General features: G+C 42.8%; 1 pseudogene across 1 annotated transcript; it reads right to left on the bottom strand.

Moving 5' to 3' along the window:
- Positions 1-8,643: 8,643 nt before the first annotated feature.
- LOC308414584 (thyroid hormone receptor-associated protein 3-like) lies at positions 8,644-11,477 on the bottom strand (annotated as a pseudogene). Its single transcript has one exon. The product of its transcript is annotated as a thyroid hormone receptor-associated protein 3-like (transcript).
- Positions 11,478-15,922: the final 4,445 nt, after the last annotated feature.

Raw genomic sequence — 15,922 nt, 5'->3', positions numbered from 1 at the left:
TAGATCCTCCCCTTCTCTCCTCTCTCCTCCCAGCCCCCAACTCTAGCAAGCACCCCTTACTAACCGAGAGGCCATTTCTGCCAGGGAAGTGGATAGGCTGAGGGCAGATCTGTGAAATCAGCCTGTCTGCATTTTAGGGTTGAAAGTCAAACCATCTTATAATAGAGACAGATGAGGTTCATTCCGGTTTATGATTAAAGCTGTTTGTCAAGGATTAGACTGTGACCTTAATGACAAATAGTCTGTGCTGCCTGTTCTAGGAAATGGCAACCAGGCCTCTGTTTCAAAAGGTTATTTTGACCGCCTTGTTGTAACCATGTTGTTATGACCACCTTGTTAATGTTCATGTTTTGCTTTTTTAGCCCCACCCAATTTGCCTGCCAAATTCCCCATTTGGAACCCCCTACTTCTGAACTACAAAAACTCTTATCTTACCCGTGTTCAAGGCTGATCTCTTGAGCCCCACGTTTAGAGAGACACGGTCCTGTACATGATTTTTTTTAAAGAAAGTTTGCTTTTCCCTCATTTGACCGTGATGATCTGGGCCAGTGGTCTTCCTCCTTAAATCTATGGCATTAACACTTCACCTCTCCTTCTGCTCCTCCAGATCCAATGTCCCAGTCCCATACTCAGCTCTAGCAGAACATCTGCTACCATCTCCCTTTCTTGTCTGACTTCATCCTGAGTGGATCACAAAGATCATTTTCTCCAACCTCTATTCTCCCAGATCATCCCATTACTCCAGGCCCCAACAGCAGCAGGCATTCCCTGGGAACACACTAGCTGAGTAGGCCAGGGAAACAAGTAAGTTAAGTGAAGACCTTCAGCACTTCCTCCTCTCCTTCATATCCATCCCTGCCCCAGTCTCATCTCAAGAATTGTAACAGAACACCTGTTGCAGCCCCCCTTCTCCCATGGCCCTCATCTCCTGTGGGTCTCATAGACATCCCCCTCCTAACTTCCCCCTCCCCACTTTATCACAGCCCCAAATCCAGCAGGCACACCCCGCTAACTCCTGCTCAGAAGGCAGGTAGACCTTCTCCTTCTGTTTCTCCAAATCCAATCCTCAAGTCTCATCCCCACCTCTATAAAAGATCTACCGGGGTGACTTCTCTTTCCTCCCTATCCCTACTCTGGGGGGGGGTGTAAATTAGCACATACAAGCAGAACATTCTGTTATCTTCCCTCTTGTGATCCCACTCAGATTCCTAGCCTATCCCCATTCTTAAGTGTCAGCTCACTATACCCAGAAACACATTTTAACTGGAACCTTCAATGGCCACACCTATCAGGTTCATAGAAAATTTCCTACCAGGCAACACAGAGCCATCACACTTTACTAAAATTCAGAGAGGAAACAGACACCAAAGAGCACACCCCCCACCCAAGCAAGACAAACCAAATATCAGCACCTACAATTATAACCTTCCCACTCTCAGATGCCTAGACACTAGCAGAGAAGCACAGCCAACAATAGCCAGGACAGTATGTCTCCATTAAAGTTCAGCAATCCACCACAGCAGGCCCTAAATAGTCCATCATACCTGAAATGCACGAACCTGTATTAATATAGAGCTCATTAGAGAAGAAATGGATAAAACCCCTAAAGAGATCCAGGAAACTACAAACAGTAGAAGGAAATGATTAAAAATAGTTCAAGGCATGAAAATGGAAATGGAATCAATAAAGAGAATCCAGATTCAGAGAATTCTGGGAACAAAAAAATTAGGAATCTGAACAGGAACTACAGAGGCAAGCTTCACCAACAGAATGTAAGAATGGCTTTCATTGTGTTTCCTTGCTTTATTGCTCTGCCTGGGATATCTAGGACAATCTTTAACCTCTGAAACAGTGAAAGCTTGCCTTCAATTCTTTCAGAAAGCTTCAGCTGAGGCATTAGGTGTGGATGTCAGAAGGCAACTTTTTAGGAATCAGTTTTCTCTTTCCACCTTGAGGCTAGGCAGTGTCTCTCCTTTGTTCTGTGCTGTGCTGTTTGCTCCAGGCTAGTTGACTCATGAGCTTCTGGCCAGGTCTCTGATCTCTCTCACTGTGTGAGTGCTGGAGTCATAAGTGACTTTTTAAGGGGGGTTCTGGAGATCACGGAGTCAGATTGTCAGGCTGTGAGCAAGCACTTTTATCTGTTGAGCCATCTCCCTGGCCTGTAACATCCTCATAGATTTTTTTTTTTTTGTGGCAGGATCTTACCTTAGCCTCAGACTGATCAGGAACTCACTATGTAGACCAAGCTGCACGTGAACTTGTGATCCTGTCCTTCTGCTCTATTTTCTGCTATCACACCTGGCTCTTTCAGAGATTAAAAGAAAATAATAATCATTTCTCTCTCTCTCTGTCTCTCTCTCTGTCTCTCTCTCTCTTCTCTCTCTCTCTCTCTCTCTCTCTCTCTCTCTCTCTCTCTCTCTCTCTCTCTCTCTCTCTCTCTCTCTGTGTGTGTGTGTGTGTGCACCTATGTGTAGGTTTTTGTACCATATGCATGCATGAGCCTTTGTAGGTCAGAAGAGCTTGTTGGAGCCCATGGAACTGGAGTTACAGGTGCTTCTGAGCTACCATATGGATGCTGAAAATGGAGCCAACCAGGGTCCTCTACAAAAGCAACATGTGCTCTTAACTGCTGAGACATCAGTTTAGCTCCTCTTTTAGAGATCCTTATTATTAGTTGGAGGAAGACTTTTATACTCTCATCTTGTCAAAGAATTCTAAATATCATGAATAGGTATGAATTTTTCAAATGTATTTTCTTCATTTAATAAAGCAAATATCTGAATTTTTACTTAATTTTGTTAAGGTTATTGAGTGATTTCTGATAAAAATAGACTGTGCTTGAGAAGGAACCTAGGCATCCTCACGCATGCTAAGTAGGAACTCTACTGCTAATTATACTCCCACAGATTTTTATCTCCTTTAATATACTTTTGCATCTAAGACTATAACACTAAGTTGATACATTATTATTAATCAAGGTTTTACTATATTCTTTCTTAGTTTTAACCTATTTATTGTATTCATATTCTTAGTTTTTAATTCTATTTTCTATTCTAGAATTCTTAAACATCCTTTCTTTTTTTGTTTTCTCTCTTTATTTATTTACTTATTTTCACTTTATCTCTGATCACACACTACCTCCCTGTTCTCTTCCCAGTCAAATTCCTCCCTTACAATTCCTTCCTTTATCCCCTCTCCATGGGTACCAACCTGCCCTAGAACATCCAGTCCCAGCAGGACTAAGCATATTCTCTCACACTGAGGCCCAAACAGGCAGTCCAGTTAGGGGAAGGGGATTCAATGGAAGGCAACAGAGTCAGAGACAGCTGCCCCTTCAATTGTTAGGGGACCCACATGAAGGCCAAGGTGCACATCCACTATGTATGTGTAGGGAGGGGCTCTAGGTCCAGCCCCTATTTGCTCTTTGGTTGGTGGTTCAGTCTCTGTGAGCCTTCTTGGGCCCAGGTTAGTTGACTCTGTAGGTCTTCTTGTGTTGTCCTTGACCCCTCTGGCTCCCTCGTTTCTTCCCCCCCCCCCCACTCTTCCACAGGACTCTTCAAACACAGCCTGATGTTTGGCTGCGGTCTCTGCATCTGCTTCCATCAGCTGCTGGATGAAGCCTCTCAGGAAACAGTTATGCTAGGCTTCTGTCTACAAGCATAGCAGAGTATCATTAATAGTGTCAGAGGTAGGCTCTCTCCCATGGACTGGGTCTCAAGTTGGGCTAGTCATTGTTTGGCTGTTCCTTCAGTCTCTGCTCCATCTTTATCCCTACACAGCTTGAAGGCAGGATAAATTTTGGGTTGAAGGTTTTGTGGGCAGGTTGATGTCCTCCTCGTTCCACTGGAAGTCCAGTGACTACAGGAGGTAGCCATTTCAGTCTCTGTGTCCCCAGCTCATAGGAATCACAGCTAGGGCCACCCCCTTGTAGATTCCCCTTATCCTCCCCTGTTTCAGGCCTCCAGCCTGTCCTAGAGATGTCCCTCCACAGATTTTCATTTTTACTCTCAGTTCCCCCTGCCCTCTCCCCATAGTGGATTCCTATCCACAATTCCCCTCTCACCCTGTCTCCCACTAAAGTCCCTCCTTCCATCCACCTCCAATGACTTTTTATTCTTGGACTCTCTTTATTACTTAGTTCCTTTGGGTCTGTGGATTGTAGTATGGCTAAATCCTTTACTTTATGGCTAACATCCAATTTTAAATGATGACATTAACCCACTCAGGATGATATAATGTGTTTAAAAAACACAACCAATTAGTTAATTAATTCTCTGAGATAAGGTCTCAGTATGTAGCTCTGGCTGTCCTGGAACTATGTAGACCAGATTGTCCTTGAATACAAAAATCCCTTGGTTTCTGCTTCCCAAATACTGACATTAAAGGCATGCCATACTGTTCCAGACTCTTATTCAGAATTCCAATTAAGTTTAGCCATCAGCTGTTCTCCAATTCCTTTTGTTTGTGACAGTTTCTTTCAGTGACCTTGACACTTTCAGCAGTACCGAAAGGTGTTTTGTAGAATATTCTCCTATTGGAATCTAACAGTCACTTTCTTTCTGTTTCTGAAATAGAGTTTAACTACATAGTATAGCTGATAAGAATTTGAGACGTGGCCTAGATTAGCCTTGATTTAGCCTGCAGAATGCTGGGATTGCAGGCATGCGTCACCCTAGCTGTTATTTTTTTTTCACAAACAGACTTCAGTACGGCTAGAGAGATTACAGAGGTAGAATGTTAGTTCTACATGATTTCCAAGGTGCAGTTATCAACTTGACTTTCAACACTGATAGAACCCTTGAGCACTGGCTTGGGCAGTGCTTTGCTAAATTTTATCCCCTGTTAACTGACTCTTTCCTTATTTTTCCTGTAATGTTGGAAGGACATCTCTTTGTATGGTCCTTACTCAAGGAATGGACAGTAATGCTACCTCTCTTCAAAGACTGCATACCTCTATAAATTATTTGGGATTCTTAAAACATGTGATGTTTTGTGCCTCACCTTAAGCCATTCAATTACTATGGACTCGTGAATATTTCTTTTATGTTTTGGAATTATAACCCGACACTGCCCTATTTTGTTGCTGGAACGACTATGCCTTTGATCACTAGGAATGCTTTCCGTTGGTTCTTGTGTCCCTTTGAGACAGGAACTCTCATCAAAGTGGTCTTGCTTAGTTTGTTTGGGCACTTCCTTACTCTCTGGCACCATGAAATGTTTTAAGAGTTTGTATATTTCCTGTTCCTGTCCTTCACTAGACATGTTTATAATGCTGTCTGACGGCTCGTCCCTTTCCGTGACAAAATACTGTTGGAAACACGTAGCTATGTTTTTGCTTTTCATTATTCTGTCATTCATGAATTTGCGTTTAAATACTGAATTTTAAAGAAAAGCTTATTGGGGTTTTGATTAGGATTTTATTGAATTTCTAGATCAATTTGCATACAATTCCTTCTTTTTTTCTTCCATATTCTCTATATTTACATTTCAGATGTTATCTCTTTCCCACAATCCTACCCCCTTTCCCCCCCATTGCCTCCATGAAGGTGCTCCCTCTCCCAACCACCCTCTCCCACCTCAGTGCCTTGGCATTCCCATACACTGGGAAAATGAGCCTTCACCGAACCAAAGGCCTCTCCTTTCATTGATGCCAGACAATGATATCCTCTGCTACATATACAACTGGAGCCATGGGTCTCTCCATGTGTACTCATTGGTTGGTGTTTTAGTCCCTGGGAGCTGTGGAGGGTTTGGTTAGTTGATCATTTTGTTGTTTGCAGACCCTCTTGTTTTGTAAGGCAGGTCTCACTGTTTAGCCTTGGACACAATTTCTACTCAACAACATGGACTTATCTCAACCCTGAACTGACCTATATGTATTTGGGTCTTCTCTAATGCTACTTTAGGGTACAGGTCTTCTAGACTTGTTTGTATTTTATCATCATTTTTACACTGTTTCCAGTTGTATTGCTTTTAAAAAATTACATTTCCAGTTGTTTGTTGCTAGTATGTATAGAAACAAATTTTCTGTGTGCATATTGTCTTTTACCCTGCAATCCCACCCCTCTCTAAAACAGGCTCTTAGATAGCCCTAACTGGTTTGGGATTCACTATATAGGCTAGGCGTGTCTCAAACTCACAGGAATCTACTTGCCTCTGCCTCAGGAGTGCTATAATTAAAGGCGTGTGTGCTTCTGTGCCTACAGTATCCTGAAATAATTTAAAGTTGTTTCTTAGGTTTAGTAGGGGTTTTTGTTGGTTGGTTTTTGTTGTTATTCTTAAGAAATAGGGTCTCAGTGTATAGCCCTGGTTGTTCTGGAACTTGCCTTGTAGACGGGGCTGACCTCAAACTCACAGAGATCCTCCTGCCTCTCCCTCCCAAGTGCTGGGATTAAAGGCCTTGCAACCATGCCCAGTCATGATCTCCTGTCTTTTTTTTTTTTTTTTTGAACAAGAAGGTCTATCTAATTTTTTTATCCAGGATTCTCTGTACACAGCCATGTCATCTTTAAAAAAAACCCAACCAATAGATTCCCTCTTCTTCTCCCCTTTCCCCTCTTCTCCACTCGTCTCCCCTTTCCTCTCATGCTCTCTTTCCCTCCTGACTGCGGTCCTTCAGTTTTCAATGCTGGGGAAGGAACTGAGGGCCTCACACCATAAACATTCTGTCTCTCAGCTACTTCCCTAGCCCTGTTTCTTTTTAAAATCTTGGTGCTCTTTCTTTCTTTTTCCTTATAGTAGTGACTAGAACCTGCATGTAGTACAGTGTTAAATAGAGGAGTAGGAGTGGATATCCATGTGTTTTTCCTAATCTTATGGAATGCATTTGGTGTTTCCGAATTAAGAGACATTTAATTGTAATGTGTTTTTTGTTGTTGTTGCTGCGGCTGTTAGTTTTTCTTTGTAGATCTGCTTTGTTAGTATAATGGCTAATATTCATTGTCAGTTTGATTGAACTTAGAGTAATCCAGAACTCACATTTCTGCATGTATGTGTGAAGGTGTTTCTGGAGAGGTTTATCTTATAGTTAGCACAATCTCATGAGATTGAGTCTTAGGCTGAATAAAAAGGAGACAAGTAGAGACACTAGTATTCATATCTCTTTGCCTCCTGACTTTGGAAGCACCATGAACAGCTTCTTGGTAGCATAGCTAGAGTTGCTCTTGGAACTATGTCTTCCCTTAGGAATGAACTTGGCTTGACAAATTCATTTCCTGTATCTATTCAGCATTGGTTCACAACCTTCCTAATTTTGACACCTTTTAATGCAGTTCCTTATGTTGTGGTGACCCCAAACCATAAAAGTATTTTCATTGCTACTTTGTAACTGCAATTCTGCTACTATTATGAACTGTAATGTAAATATCTCTGTTTTCCGATTATCTTAAGCAGCCCCCTATAAAAGGGTTGGTCAACCCCCAAAGGAATTGAGACCCAAGGCTCGAGAATTGCTGCTATAGAGATTATCATATGGCTCAAAACAAAACAAAATCCTGTGTATGTGTGTGTGTGTGTGTGTGTGTGTGTGCTCATGCCTACAGAGACCAGAAGAGGGTGCTACATTCTCGGAGCTGGAGTCACAGGCAGTTAGTTGGGAGCCTTCAAGTGGGTATTCCGAACAGAACTCAGGGCTTCTGGAAGAACAGGAAGTGTACTTAACCATGGAGCCACCTCTCCAACTCTAACGTTTATCTTTTAGTTTGTTAATATGGTGAATTACATTAATTGGATTTTTAATATTAAACTAAGTTTCTAGTCTGGGATAAAGCTACTGTAGTCATGACGTATCATACTTTGGGATGTATTGTGGAATTTGATTTGTTGAACTTTTATTCAGGATTCCTTTTGTTCTGTTTGAGACAGGATAGCTCTATGTAACACTGGCTGGCCTTGGACTCAGTAAGTACCTTAAGACGGTTTAAAACTCAAGATCTTTCTGTTTCAGCCTCTTCAGTAGTGGCATAACAGGGATGCATCACTACACACAACTCTTAACTGGTTTATGATTCTTAACATCATTCTTAGATATAATCCTCACGCTATGCTTTCACTCAATTAAAATGCATGATGTAGGTATCCCAGGTTTGGGATCATTATTATTATTTTTTGAGGTGAACACTTCAATTTTTATTCATGTGCTTTGTTTTCTCTCAAGAATCAGTTGCCCAAATTAAAATCTTTATGCTAATATTACTACATATACCCCCCAAAAAAGAAAAATATAAGGACTTTTTAAAACTCAGGACAGGAAGGGACTGAAAACCAAATTCCTATTTAGTTTCAAAGGAAATGAAATTAAGAAAAGTTGGTTTCTAATTGGGGATGAAGTAGGGATGGGACCACAAAACCAAAACAAAGTCCAAGCATCAGCATCATTCTCCCTACCCTGCCCCCACCCCACACACTACCAACAGCAGGAGCCCAGTGTGTGTGGTCTGCTGGAAACGCGGCCTGATGTAGGCTTGGTGGCAGCATTCTGTCCAGTGAGATGGCACCAGGGACACACTCTGCTGCAGTGGGATTCTGTGTGGCTAGTGGGTTGTGGGGTGGGGTTTTCAGGATTTTCTTGAGGCTCCTTGTTTAGCTCCACCAGCCTCTCCCAGCGCCTTTCTCCAGGGGAAAGGGCTCCATTAAGAGTGGCCCCTACTCAGCTGAGGGCTGTAAACTGTCCTCTTCTCTGTTCTCTGTCCCGCTCTCATCGTCTTCAATCTCTCCCTCCTTGCCACTGAACTTGTCATGGGCCCACTTGGGGCTGGTACTGGATTTCCTGAACATGAACCGGCCCCGTTCCGGGGGAAGGCTCCTCGGCCATGGCCTCGGCTCATCCATTTGTTGCTGCCCTCGCCTTCCCGGTCGTCATGCAAGTAATACTTCTTGCTCTTAGGTGTATACTCTGGATCCCATTCTTCCCGGCTTCTCTTTTGAAAATCATTGTTGCTGTTGTTATTATTACCGGAATAGTTTCCTCTGCCCCAACCTCTCCCTCTTGCTCGAAATTGAAAGGTTCCCCGAGCTCTGCCGCCTCTTTCATTCGGACCTACGAAGTCTTTGGTCCCCAATCTAGATTTGTCAAAACCTGTGGTGTTCTCCTCCCTCACCTCTGCTTCCTCGGGATACTCCTCTGCTTTGTAGGAGTGAGATGACGGGAAGAGGAGGAGGACCTAGACCGGTCTCTTGCTCTGCGGTGCTTCTTCTGCTTCTTTGATCCTTTGTGGCTTTTCTCTGTCTTTTCAGTTGATCTTTCTCTTGAGTGGCTAGAGTCTCTGGAATCCACCGACTCTCTTGATTTACCTCGCTTAAGATCTCTCTCCTTATGTTTTTTACGACGTTCAATATCAAGGCGAAGATCAACAGGATCATCTTTGTATTTTCCCTCAGCCTTGTAGCCAGGTTCCCGTGGACTTTTCAATTCCTCATGAGTCAAACCATGCTTTCTGAATGTACTGGGGGGAAATGTCTATCCTCCTGTGTATCTCTGGGCTTTTCTTATTTTTAGCTGCTTCTTGTTCACTTCCTCTCTTTAGGTATTTAGTAAAGCGTTCATGCAACGTCACAGAGGATCCAAGGTGATGCTCTTTAACATGGTGAACAATGGTCACTATGTGCTGAGCAAACAATTCTGAGGGGCTACGCTGAGACTGAGCTGACTGTATGTGCTGGAAAATGGAACGAAATTCCTGCTCCTTTTTGTTGCTATGGACTAGATCCCGACAGAGCTTTCGTTCCTGAGCCAATAAGCCACTGGGTCGTGCAAGGTCCTCGTCGAAGGAGTCTATCCGGACATTGACCTGGGCCTCCCGAGTAATGGAAAAGGAAGACTTCCCTGCGGAAAAGTCTCCTTTGTTTCCCAGCTTGTCACGGCTCTCAGATGTCTTCCTTGGGGGAGGCGAAGAACTTTTATCCTGGACTGCCTTATATGCAGTCACCCAGAAATTCTTTTCTGGCACAAAGCCCCTGTGTCCACTGTCGCTCCTCTTGGACCCTCCACGTTCCTCCTTTCGGGATCTCTCTGCGAAAGGCTCCTCCTCCAGCTCCTCCCCTTTCCTCTGCTGTTCCCTCCCTGCTTTCGGGCTCTCCCACTTGCCTGGCTTCTCTTCCTCCTGGTTTTTGCTTGCACAGGCTATGACTTTAGACATGGGCTCATCATCAAACTCTGGTTCCTTCCTTCCCTTACTTTTGTCCTTATCTTGCTCATCCATCTCCTCCTTGTGGAAGTCAGCCATCTTTTCCTCAAAGTCATCTTGGAGCTTATACCTTTTGGGTGACTGGCTGCCTTGGAAGGGCTTCTCAGTGTCCATCTTGGGAGCAAATGGATCAGATTTCATTTTGACATCAGTATCAAAGAAGCCCCCTTTATCCTTCAGCTTCTATTTATCGGTATTTGTTTGTTTCTGCTCCTTATTCTTCCCATTCTCCATCTTCTGCTCTTCCAGATACCTTTTTGTGTCTGCTGCTCCTCCCGAAGCAGCGCTCTCCTCTTTCTGAGATGAACCATATGCAGAGCCAGTGGCTGGTGGACTCTTACCCACAGGGCTCTTTTTGGATGGACTCAAAGACCCAGAGCCATGGTCAAACTGACCTTGGTGTGCTCCAGACTGATATCCAGCACCACCTGACATAGACGAGCCCATCTGGGATGCATTAGAAAGTGGAGGACTAGGTTTTGGCACAGGGCTAGGGCGTGGTGACCTTCGCCTAACCACCACAGACTGGAGGGGGCTTTTGAGAGCTGGGCTTCTCTCCCGGGGACTCAAATCAGAAACTGAGGCCCGAGATGTAGAACCAGTGCCATAGGTGGTGGCATCTGGCCATGGCTTTGAGCTCTCAGACCCTTTTATATCTTGAGAGCTGCCTCCAGAGAATGTCTGCTCCTTAGCCTCATCACCCTGGTTATCGCCAGCTGCCTAAGATGGCCGGCTATCCTTGGAAGAGGACTTTTTCTCTTTTGTAGACTTTCGCATAGACGACTCAACTCTGCTGTGGTTGGAGGACGACCGGGAGGATGAGGAGCATCTTGACCTGTCAGAGGATGACTTATCAGAGTTCCTAGAATGGCTCCTGGACCATGGTGAAGGGGACCTTCTCTTTGGGGACCGGGATCGAGAACGGCCCCTACGAGGGCTGTATGCTTGCCGGTAGTTCTGCCAATTGGAACGGTAGTTTCCATAGCCACCTCGGTTACACTGGCCCCAGGGATAAAAGCCTCGGTTTTGCCCACGGAAGTAATAGGGCCTCCTGTAGCCTCTGTTGTGACCTCGGAAATCTCAATTCTGATATGCTCTGGGGTGATTTCTTTCTCTGTTATGAGATGGAGAATATGATCTGGAACGAGACCTAGAACTCAGCCTGTGCTTCCTTGAACGAGAGACAGATCGGCTTCGGGACCGAGACTTTGAAAACAAACGAGACCTAGATCTAGATGCAGATCTTGATCGAGAAGAGCGAGACCCAGACTTGGATTTGTTTGTTTTTGACATCTTGGAAGAGTTTATACCTTAGTAGAATTCTACTTGAACTGCCTCTGAAAAACACCAGCAGCACCACTGGCTTCTCCAATTTACAGTCAGGGTATAACTCTTGAGCGGCCGAAGCGACTACAGCTACAGTCTCGCAACTGCACAACCGGCCCGAACCTCGCCCCCACCCGATAGCGCCCAGGTTTGGGATTATTGATATGAGCCACCATGCCCAGTTGCATACTTAAATATTTTTGTTTTGTTTTAAAATTTTATTTAGTGTTTTACATGCACATATGTATATTATTATATGTGTGCCTGGTGCCCAAGGAGCGCTCTTAACCACTAAGCAAACTCTCCAGCCCCTATATGCTTTTCTTTTTTAAAAATGAACTTTGGGACTGGAGAGATGGCTCAGTGGTTAAGCCATCTGAGTTCAATTCCCAGCAACCATATGGTTCCAAATTAATTTGAATTTTCTATTTGATTTCTTCTTTGACCTTTGGGTTGTTTATAAGTGTGGTCTTCAGTTTTGGAATATTTCAGGGTTTTCTAGAAGTCTTTCTGCTATCAACACTTGATTCAGTTGTAGTCAGAGATAATACATTTTATTATTTTAGTTCTTCACAGTATATTGCTACATGGTTTTCATTCAATTTATGGTATATGTTGATAGTCATTCTATAGGCTTTTGACAAAATATAGAGATACTATGTCATTGGTGATTGGAGTGTTCTAGAAATGCCTATTAGGTCAAGTTGGTGTGGAACCTCAATCATACAGTTACAAGGAAATAAAATCCACCAAGTCCCCTAAGGAACCTGAACATATATTCTATCTTAGTTTAGGTAGCATAAGAGACCAAAAGTTACCTTGATTATCAAAGTTGCCTTGTTAACTTCTGGGTAGAGAAGCCACCGCTAGTCTTTTTATAAAAGAGAAAACTGGGAAATAAATATCTGCTGCTTTAATTCACAGTAATGGAAAACAAATAATAGTGTAGAACTATTTCAGTTTACGTTTTGCTTTGCTTAGTTTTTTAAAGACAGGGTTTCTCTGTGTAGCCCTGGATGTTTTAGAACTTTTTCTGTAGACCAGGCTGGCCTCCAACTCAGCGATCCACCTTGCCTCTGCCTCCCAAGTGCTGGGATATAAAGGTGTGTGCCACCTCTGCCCGGCTCCAGTTTATGCTCTCTTGAGTTGGTCATTTAAACATCACAAAGTTCCATTTTTTTTTTTTTGTTCCTGTACGTTGTATTCTGTACTTTGAAATCTATTATGATTTTTTTTGAGGGAGGTGTTCACTGTGTAACCAGGCCAGCCTGGAACTTGACTCCTGCCTCATCCTCCTGAGGACAGGGATCCCAGGTGGGCACTGCTAATCCTGGCTCTGCACCCTGCTTCGATGTTGATGTCATTCCAAGAGCTTTCCTTCTTAATGGTGTTATAGTGATAGATCTTCAACTTTTAAAAGATGTAATTTGTATGTAGCTTCATACTTAAGATATGTTCCTCTTCTCTTCTTTACTGCTTAATGAATTTAACCTTCATGTGAGCAGAAGTCAACATACACATGGAGCTCAGAGGGCACATGTTACAGGAGACAGTTCTCCTTATCTCCCATGTAGGATCTGGGGATCAAACTTGGGTCATAAGGCTTAGTGGCAAGTGCCTTTGCTCACTGAGCCATCTGTCTGACCCAAAGTGTGGTTTTTATAGAAAGTTCATATTTGGTCTTTGGTTATTTTTTTAACCCTATCTGATAATCATTTTGTTTTGTTTTAAAGCTTTGCTTTCACATGGTCTTTTTACGTAACCCATGTTACATACCTGGTTAACCATGCTGCTCTGAGTTTTTAATTTTATAAAAGATGTATTTAAAATTGTATGTATCTGAGCCTGTGTGTACGTATGAGCATTGTGTGTATTCAGTGCCTTTAGAGAGCAGAAGAAGATGTCACAGCCTCTAGAACTGGAGTCACAGATGGCGTGTGCTACCATATAGGTCCTAGGAAACCATCTCAGGTCCTCTACAAGAGCAAGAAGCGCTCTTAAACACTGAAACATGATTTTAAAATTTCTTTAAGTCATTTAGATGTGTGTGTGTGTGTGTGTGTGTGTGTGTGTGTGTGTGTATGTGTATGTGTGTTGGGGGATATATATTAAGTTCCAGACCAGCCTGGGCTTCATAGAGAAGTTCTTAAACCACATCACAAATTTCTCTGTGTTATTGTTGTTGTGTTGTTTTACATGTACTTTACTACATTTTGCAAAGATACTCAACAAGTTGGAATGGAAGGTAAGTTTTTCACAGTGTGAATGACATGAAGCAATCTCTATAGCATCATCAGGGTTTCAGTGATGGAAGACTGAGTGCTCTTCTCTAAGGCCAGAAACAAGGTTATATTCCCTCTTGCTACTTATACTGTAGACTCTTTCCCCCACAGATATGCATTAACTGTATTACTTTATATTCCATCCAAGACCTATAGAAAGAAGCTACGATGTGGAGTCATTTAAACATCACCAGGTTCCTCTGGCAGAGTGCAATCTGTCTGTCCCTACTTCACCCCAGCTTGTTCCAGTGTCCCCATTTATTACTTTCAGGACTCTTTATTTCTCTGCAGAGCACCACTGGACACATTTGGTAGATCCTTTTGTAAAAAAGAATTTTATTTTTATTTTATGTGTGCACTGCATTTATGCACTACCCATTGAAGCCAAAAGAGGACACTAGATCCCCTGGAGCTCCAGTTACAGGCCGTTGTGAGCTGCCTGATGTGGGTGCTAGAACTGAAGCCTAGCTCCTCCAAAAGAGCAGCAAGAGCTCCTAGATGTGAGCCATTTCTCCAGCACCATGCACTGTAGATTCTAAGCCAGTGTATCCACCACAGAAAAGGCAAAATCAACCACTCAGGTAAGAAAAAGAACCAAACAACTCTATGTCTGGTTGACAATCACTGATGTGAAAATTCAGAATTTATGAAAAAAGGTATGTGTGGGGAGTGATAAATATAAAAAAATGAATTATATTTTTACAAAATGACAATGAAAATGAAAACATTAGAAAGACAACCCTGTTCACAATGATACCAAAGGAAATGTTTCAAAACTAAATTTAACAACAACAATAAAAAAGAATATGTAAACATATACACAAAAACTAGGAGGGCTCAGTGGGTAAAGGCACTTACTGCCAAGCCTGATGACCTGAGCTTCATCCTTGAGACATACATACATGGGAACTGATCATAGATACTGTCCTCTGACCTCTACATTTCTCTACAGTGACACAAAGTCACATAAAAATAAGGGAATGTAGAAATAAAGTATGAATCATTACTTAAGGGGATATAAGAAGATCTACAGAAATGGAGAGGAATTCCATGCCCATGAATTGAAAAACAGCTTTCCTAAGATAGCAATGTACATCAAAGTGATCTATAAATTACATAAAATCACTATTAAAATTCTAGTAGGTTTTAAAGAAAAATAGGCTGTCAACCTGTTTCTGAAAGTATATGGAAATGCAGCGCGTGGGAACGCAAAAGATTCAGAATAGCCAAACAGTTTTGCAAATAGCAACACTTGTGCTTTCATATTGGAAAACTCCCCATAAACTCTCAGTAATCAAGATAATGTGATGCTGGCACAAAGAAAGGAATATGGGTGGAACAGGATGGAGAGTCCATAAACGAAGCCTTATGGAGGCGCTAATCTTGGTTGTCAACTTGACGCCTCCGGGAAGGGAAAAGAGAATCTCAATTGAGGAACTGCCTCCATCAGACAGTCTTACTACATGAGCCCTGGCTGGGCTGGAACCTGCTATATTGCTCAGGCTGGCCCTGGAGTCAAGGCAATCGCCCTGCTTCAGCCTCCCAGGTACTGGTAACAAACATTTTGATCCCTCTCTCCTCAGTGTCTACGGGGTTACTTATTTATTTTCTGCTTAATTTTTAAAATTGTTTTTGTATGGGGATAGGCTTGTCCTAAGTAGTTTTAATTTTTTCTGCAGTGTGTGATAAATCAATCTCTGCTTGATTTAAAAGTATGTTTTTATATTTAAATTTAACCGTTTAGGGCTCTGTTGTAAAGCAGTTTCTTCCAAAACTAAAACCTTCCCTCTTGGAAGAAATCTTGCTAAGACTCGGGCCTTTACAGGGAGGTGAAACAACTGGATATTCTAAAAAGTTTAGCTGTGTGAAACACCCTGTCGTTCAGGGAAGCTGCTAAATCCAGGAAGAGGACAGGGGTAAGGGCGGTAGGGCGGCAGGGTGGTGCATACCTTTAATCTCAGAGGCAGAGAAAAGAGCCAGGCAGATCTGAGTTTGTTGCCACCCTGGTCTACAGGGAAATTTCCAGGACAGTCAAGACTACACAGAGAAACTCTGGCTTAAAAAAAAAAAAAAGCCCAGGAAGTAAACGGTTCGATACGTTCAGGGACTCTCTGAAACTGACTAGATTCC

This window comes from Micromys minutus, assembly GCF_963924665.1.
Source record: "Micromys minutus genome assembly, chromosome: X".
Lineage (NCBI taxonomy): Eukaryota > Metazoa > Chordata > Mammalia > Rodentia > Muridae > Micromys > Micromys minutus.
This window is presented reverse-complemented; position numbering and strand designations above follow the sequence as displayed.